Source organism: Silene latifolia, chromosome Y (assembly GCF_048544455.1).
Source record: "Silene latifolia isolate original U9 population chromosome Y, ASM4854445v1, whole genome shotgun sequence".
NCBI classification, from domain to species: Eukaryota; Viridiplantae; Streptophyta; class Magnoliopsida; order Caryophyllales; family Caryophyllaceae; genus Silene; species Silene latifolia.
Window position 1 is genome coordinate 471,700,417 of NC_133538.1, and position 7,248 is coordinate 471,707,664.

At 38.5% G+C, this 7,248-nt stretch overlaps 1 non-coding gene across 1 annotated transcript; it reads left to right on the forward strand.

Moving 5' to 3' along the window:
- The first annotated feature begins 419 nt into the window (after positions 1–419).
- LOC141635822 (small nucleolar RNA R71) lies at positions 420–526 on the forward strand. Its single transcript, XR_012540480.1, has one exon. It is a non-coding gene; the product is annotated as a small nucleolar RNA R71 (small nucleolar RNA).
- Positions 527–7,248: the final 6,722 nt, after the last annotated feature.

Below are 7,248 nucleotides of genomic sequence, written 5' to 3' on the forward strand. Positions count from 1 at the left end.
CATTCACTTGTTCATTTGTTCCCCTACATTCACTTTGGTCATGTCCCAAAGTTCCACAATTCTCAGATATCCCACTTGGGATTGATGAAGATGCCGTCATGGCATTAACATGATGCTTTGGTGATTTTGAGGCTTCTTCAAGTCTAGCCATAGCTTTTTAAAACTTCAAATTGATGGTATCAATGTGAGCACTAAGTTGAGCACCCAATTGAGTAATGCAGTCCACTTCATGCTTTCCTCCTCTAGTAGCCTTGCGAGGTCTACTATATTGTGAGTTATGGACCGCCATTTCCTCAATTTTGTTCCAAGTTTGATTGTCATCAACTTCGGTGAACATTCTATTTGATCCCATGTTGAGAATGTTCCTTGAATCTTCATAAAGACCGTTCTAAAATTGTTATACCAAGAACCACTCGCTAAGTCCATGATGAGGACATGAACGAACAATTCCCTTGAATCGCTCCCAAGCTTCATACAAAGATTCTTCATCCCTTTGTTTAAAGCCCGTAATTTGAGCTCTTAGCATGTTAGTCTTTTCAGGTGGATAGAACTTTTTGTAGAAAGCTAGAGCCAACTTTTTCGAAGAATCAATTACGAGAGTAGCCTTATCAAGGCCTTTCAACCATTGTTTTGCGGTGCCAATTAGAGAAAAAGGAAATAAGACCCATCGAATTTGGTCTTGAGTTACACCGGTTTGAGAAATCGCATCACAATAGTCACAAAAAGTCTCCATATGAGAGTGAGGGTCTTCACTTGGCATCCCCCCAAATTGGCTTCTTTCGACTAATTGGATAAATGCGGATTTGGCAATAAAATTTCCGGTTATATGTTGTGGTGTGGGAGTACCATTCGGTAGGTTCTCCTCGGTGGGTACGGAATGTGATGAAAACTTAGGCATTGTGGGTTGATTTTGTGTTGGATTTTGTGTTGGGCTCTCCTCACCTTCTCTTTCAAAAGGGTTGATGAACTCAATAGTATTTGGTTGAATATCTACAACCTCACCAATACCTCTCAAAGTTCTCCTAGCAAGTCTTCTATTGGTTGTCAAAGTTCTTTCAATTTCGTGATCAAAGGGTAACAAGTCACCTTGTGATCTTCTAGACATGCAAAATATCAAACAACTCGAAAATAATTAGAACAAACCTTGAGGAGTTTTACTTCCCCAAGGCAAAGAAAGCCACAACTAATAACAATGTAAGAAAATCTAAATCAGGTTAACACCGTCCCCGGCAACGGCGCCATTTTTGGTCGTGTTCCCTCGTGGGGTTTAGTTTTCAGTACTTGTCGTTAGGAGCACCTAGACCAAAACACAATTTATAACTTCACAAACAACTCTACAATTTGTAAAGAGGCAAGTAAAGGTCGGATCCCAAGGGACGGGAATTGAGATGAGATTTCTATTGCAACTAGTGGTGTCTAAGGGTGTCACAATTGGGGTTTGAAGTAGAAGATCACTAAACTAAATAGCAATGAAAGTAAACAAGCAAGATGAATTAAAAAGGATGTAAAAAATTGGTAAAAGGCACTAGGGTGTCATGGGGTCATAGGGGATTCATGGGAATTGATCATACAAACATATTCTCAAGTTATAAGCAAGCAATTAATGTTGTGATGGATCGAGTTGGTTTATATCTTACAATCCTAGGAAAGTTTGGGTCCCGGAGCCGAATCGATAAGATTGTACAACACCTACAAGTCGACTTAATCTTCCCTACTCAACAATATGCATGGTCTAATGAGACTCGAGTTGGTTTATGTCTTACAAGTCTCATTGAAATAATAGGTGATGGGTAAAAAATGCAAGGATTCATAGGCTCACATTTCATCAAACATAACATGTGCATAAGTTGAGATCACAACAAGCAAGCAAATAAACTATGAAAGCATATTAATTTAAGCATGAATCATTCCCTATGTTGGTTTCCCCTAATTACCCATTAACCCTAGCTAAGGAAACTACTCACTCATTATCATGTTGAACATGCTAGCAAGGTTCTCAATCATACCAACAAAGTGAAACATGATGAATAAATGAAAGTGATTAAAAATAATTAAAAAGGGATTAAGAGAATTATACCTACTAATGATTCCAATAATAAAGCAAAGAATAGAAGAAGTACTTGATGCTTGATTGGAAGGTTGTCAATCTCCCAATAATAACCCAAGTAATCTTCAATTACCCAAAATAAAGGATGAATAAGAGACAGATTAAGGAAATAAAACTTGTATTAAAACTTGATTAAATGTTGATTACAAGATTAAAGAGAGATTTGATTGATATTAACTACACTAAATATTGCTAAGAAGAACATGCTCTTCTAATTAGACTAATGGAGTATTTATAGTGGAGATTAGGTGCATGAATTAGGGTTAACTAAGGGCTTAAATGACGATTAAGTCCCTTTTTGAGGAATCGCCGGTCTCTAGGGAGACTCCGATCTCTAGAAAAAGATATGCATCCTTCCTTGAAGCATGTGGAAGACGAAATGGGACTGTCTGGGAATCCGGGTGTCTTTAGCACGGGACGGGCGGATTTGGCAGCTCCTGGACGGGCGTCTAAAGGGTGAAGACGGGCGTCTTCTGGAGGTTCTGCTCGGGCGTCTTGTGGGGGAAGACGCTCGGATTGTGGGGTGGTGGACGGGCGTCTTCTACGCAATCCGCATGGATTGTCAGGCAGTTTCGTTCCTTCTTCTTTTCTTCCTTTTTCTTCATAAAATCCTTGAGGATTTCCTCGGGGATGCAAGGATCTTTTCTCATCATTGCCCATATACTATAGTATGTACAAAGGCCTTCTAATCTTGTCTCTCCTTGATGCTTGGTCATTGAATTCAATCAATTTAGTCTCATTTTGCCATGAAAATGCAAGGTTTGCACTCATATCCTACAAAGGACACAAAACCTCAAAGAATATGCAAAACAAAGAACTAAAGACAATAAATAACCCAAATATGCACTAAAAAGCATGGGAACAAGGCTAATTTGGGGACTAAATATGCTCTAATAATGGTCACATCACCCGATATGACCCGAACCCGATATGACCCGACCCGACTTGACCCGACCTAAACGCGACCCGACTCACCCGATTGCCACCTCTAAATGTAGTGTTGTATCTATGTGAGAAGAGAGAAAGAACACAAGTATATACAATTCTACACTACTAAATTAAAGAACATGTTTTTGGTTTATTTCGAAATTTTTCAATTTTTTTATATATTTTGGAATATAAATTCCTATCCCCTACTTTATTTTGGACATTATCCTCAAAGTACATGTAGGAGTAGGAAAAAAAAGAAATACACGTTTTTGGATTTTTGATTTTATGGAAATGAAGTACAAATGCAATGATATGATATGAATGAATGCATGCTCTAACTAAATATAATTCTATATGATATAACAAATGAATGCAATCGAAACTACACTAAATAATGCATGATTTCTAGTAAACTATGGTCACCTATGATCAAACCTCCCCAAACCGATTTAAACACTTCTACTAGTGTAGAAATGAATAGGTTTGGTCATTAGTGATTATGCATGAATTCTAGTCTATATGCAACTAACTATATGAACCATATGAGATATATTACAATACAAATTATACTATATGAACTAACTAATGTGAATGCAATATGAAATATAATACAAATGCAAGTGCGGTGTAAACTAAATGCAAGGTAATTTAAAATGCAATGCAACTATACATAAGAGATAGGGAAAGAAGAGTATCATACAAATAGAGGTGGTGTGGTGACACCTCTTATCATCTCACTCGTCATCATCATCATCATCATCATCATTGTCGTACTCACGTCCGCTAGAATCTCCTTGGTCATATCCTCCTCCTTGGACAAAGAGTCCTCCACCTTGACCGCCAAATTTCTCTTCTTGATTCTCTTGGTTAGGGAACAAAAGGTGTGGTTGAGCCCAAGATGGAAGGGGGCCTCTAGGGTTGATATACCCTTTTTGAGCCATGTTGTAATATGAGGGGTATTGAGCCAAGTAGTTGTCAACCCTGCCATCGTGCACTCCAAGATTGACACATTGCATGAGTTTCATTAAATAATTCATGTTTGGAGCTCTTGGATCTTGGGGGATGAATTGTACATGCGGTGTCGGGTAGGGTAGAATAGGTACATAGGATGGTGGTTCATTACCCCGTTCCGGCAACTTACGAGGTTGACGAGGTGCTTGTTCTCTTTCTGGTGGGTTGTGGTTGATTTCAATGGGGAGGAGGCAGCTCGGCCTAGGTGAATACCGACTCAACCGAGGCTCAGTGGGTGTTATGTTCCACCCCAAAAGAATAACTGAGGAGCATCCCTTTGTGAACCACTCCACACTTCCAGCTTACTTGTAAGTGCACCACCGGTGTTGGTTGAAGATAGCATCCTCATCAATCAAAGTGTCCCCTTTGAGCTTTTCATAGCTTCCATGAAGGTTAAACCCGAGGCAAAGTTCATTGGCCAATATTGTGATTAGGCCTCCCATCACAAAAGTCTTGTATTAGAATTCCCTTGGGCAAAGTCATTGAGCCTTGTAAGCATCTCAAGGGGCGTGTTGAAATTGTAAGCCCTAGTCCCTTGTAAATTTAAGTAGAACTCTAAGAAGGTTAAGTCAAGTAGGGTGCACCTATCTTGTTCTAGCCTCCCATTTATGGTCCCGGCTATAAAGCGCTCGGTATTCCAAATCACCGGATGTAGGATGGCAAAGGTATAACATTGTTTAAGGGAATATAGTTCCCTCCCAAAAATTTCTCTCCAAATGTTGTTAACGGTGAAGTCGGAGGGCTTATCGGTGTTGTCCTTCGGCACTTCAAGACCAAAAATGTTTGAAAATTGGTCTAAGGTTAACCAACGGTCTTGATTACAAAGACGGAACTCCAAACAAACATTTCTCCTTGTATTAGTGACAATGTGGAGACTACACAAAAACTCAAGGGTAAGACTCAAGTAGGTATCCTCTTGAGCATAGAATAACTTCCCAAGACCCAAACCATCGAAGAACATCTCGGTTTGATTCCTTATGCCAAGAACTTCTAAAACATTGGTATCAATAAATTCAGTAGGCTCGTAATGCTTACCTAACAATCGTTCAAATCTTTGGCGGTGGTCATCACAAGTGAAGACTACCTCGGGGAAGTATTCAAGTTGTCTAACACCGTGTATCTCCACATTTTGATGGCCCCTTGTCTCCATTAGGATGGATGAGTTAGCACCCTTGCGCCTTTTAGGTGCGGCATCGGAGGATTTCTTGCCCTTGCCTCTTAGGTTCATCATTTTTGTTGATGGGAATGTAAGGGTTTGGGTGTTTTTGTGATGGGGATTGGGTTTGAGTGATAATGTTAGATTTTTAGGAGATAAGATAAGGAAAAAGAGGGAGGGTGGGGTGTTTATAACAAGGAAATGGGTAGGAGACGGGCGGATTTTGGGCTGGGCTCGGGCAGATAAGTCGAGAAGCCAGCTAAAAACTGAGCCTATCCGAGCGCCCTGAGGGTAATTCAGGTATGTTACAGCTGCAGTCCGAGCGTCTTATATTGGAGAGGCAAGGATTCATAGTCAGTGAGCTCGTGTGTTTTTGCCAGTGGTTGAGGAAGAGCGGATCGTTGAGGAGACGAGCGTCTCTACTGAGACGAGCGGATTCTGAGGAATCCGAGCGGATTCTCATCCAGTGCAGATTGTTACTCAAGGCACTTCCTAGGATGAGCGTCCCAAGGCCAATCCGAGCGGATTCATTCTGGGACGGGAGTCTCCCTGCCAATTCGGTCGGATTCATAGGCAGTGCGGATTTGGAATCGTGGCAAGGCTCAGGACGAGCGTCTTGCTGCCTGGACGAGCGTCTCCTACTGCTTTCCGTCAATCCCTCATTTCTTTCATTCGAATTCTTTCCCCTACACCCTTTTGTGATTCCTTCTTATCATTTTCTGAAAATATACTCAATAAATGGGTAAGAAACCTGTTGGAATATGTGTCCTCAACAATAGTGTGATCACATGTTTAAATCTCATATTAAGAATACGTAAAGGATGATTCATTATATACTCAACTGATCATCATTAATCGGTAATGATTGGCTACCTAGAGTTTGACATTACTGTCGTTTGACGGTGGTGGTTAGTTGATCCCTTAAGGTCACACCTAAAGGACAATTCCCTTAATAGACAAATTGATTAATTGTATGACGATACAAGTTGATCAATTCCTTAAAATTGAACAATTCATTTGTGAGAGAGAATATTGATATCTTATTGTAATAGGATTAAATAAGATTTATTTTAGTAATTGAAATACTTTATTACTAAAATTGATTATTATTTGAGAAACAATTAAGATAAGAATGAATGGTTAATTATAATTACAAGATGTTGTGAATTATAATTAAATGACCCATTTTATTTATGTGATCAAGTATCACTAGTCAATTTGTTGTATGTAATTTAATTAATTTATAGAATGATATTTATTTGATAAATATGCATTAAATTAATTAATAACATGTGACATATTGTGTGACAAATGACAAATTGACAAAATAAAATGGTAGTCCATTTTATGTAATATGGACCGAATGGAGGGAGTATTAGTGGTGTGAGGATGATGTTATTTTATGAGATAAAAATGCACATCATCATAGCTATTTGCTTACTAGCCTTACACGTACTCTTACATGTCTTACACAACCTATTTTTTGTGATGACCAAAAGGATAAAGCAAGATGCCAATTTTTGGCACCTAGCCCTTGTTCCAACCGTCCTCCCCCTTTCTCATTAAGAGAATTTTGTTCTCTTATTTTTTCATTCTTACAGAACACATGCAAACTTGCTATATTCTCTCTAGGTCTCTCTAAACAAGTTTTAGATATACAAGAATTTGTTCATCTATTATAATATCAAAATAAGGTTACTAGTATAGTAATAATAACAATATTAAAATTAATTTTAAGTGAACTAGTGTATTAATTTAGTTAATTAATATACTAGTTCAAGGGATTAGTCTTGGGTGCAATCAAAGGAGAATCTCTACATTCGGAGTTTTGGAGGATCATCCAACATTTTAAGCTCAAGAACAAATAAGGAAGGTGACCTTATTTGTGCCCAAAATTTTGAACCATCCTACAATGTAAGGGACATTGTTTTTCTTATAAATCTCTTATTTTGTTATGCATGCACTAGATCTAAATAACACATAATTAGGAAGTTAATTAGTTCACTATTAGAGGAGTCTAATAATAAGTATATGAACCTAACAA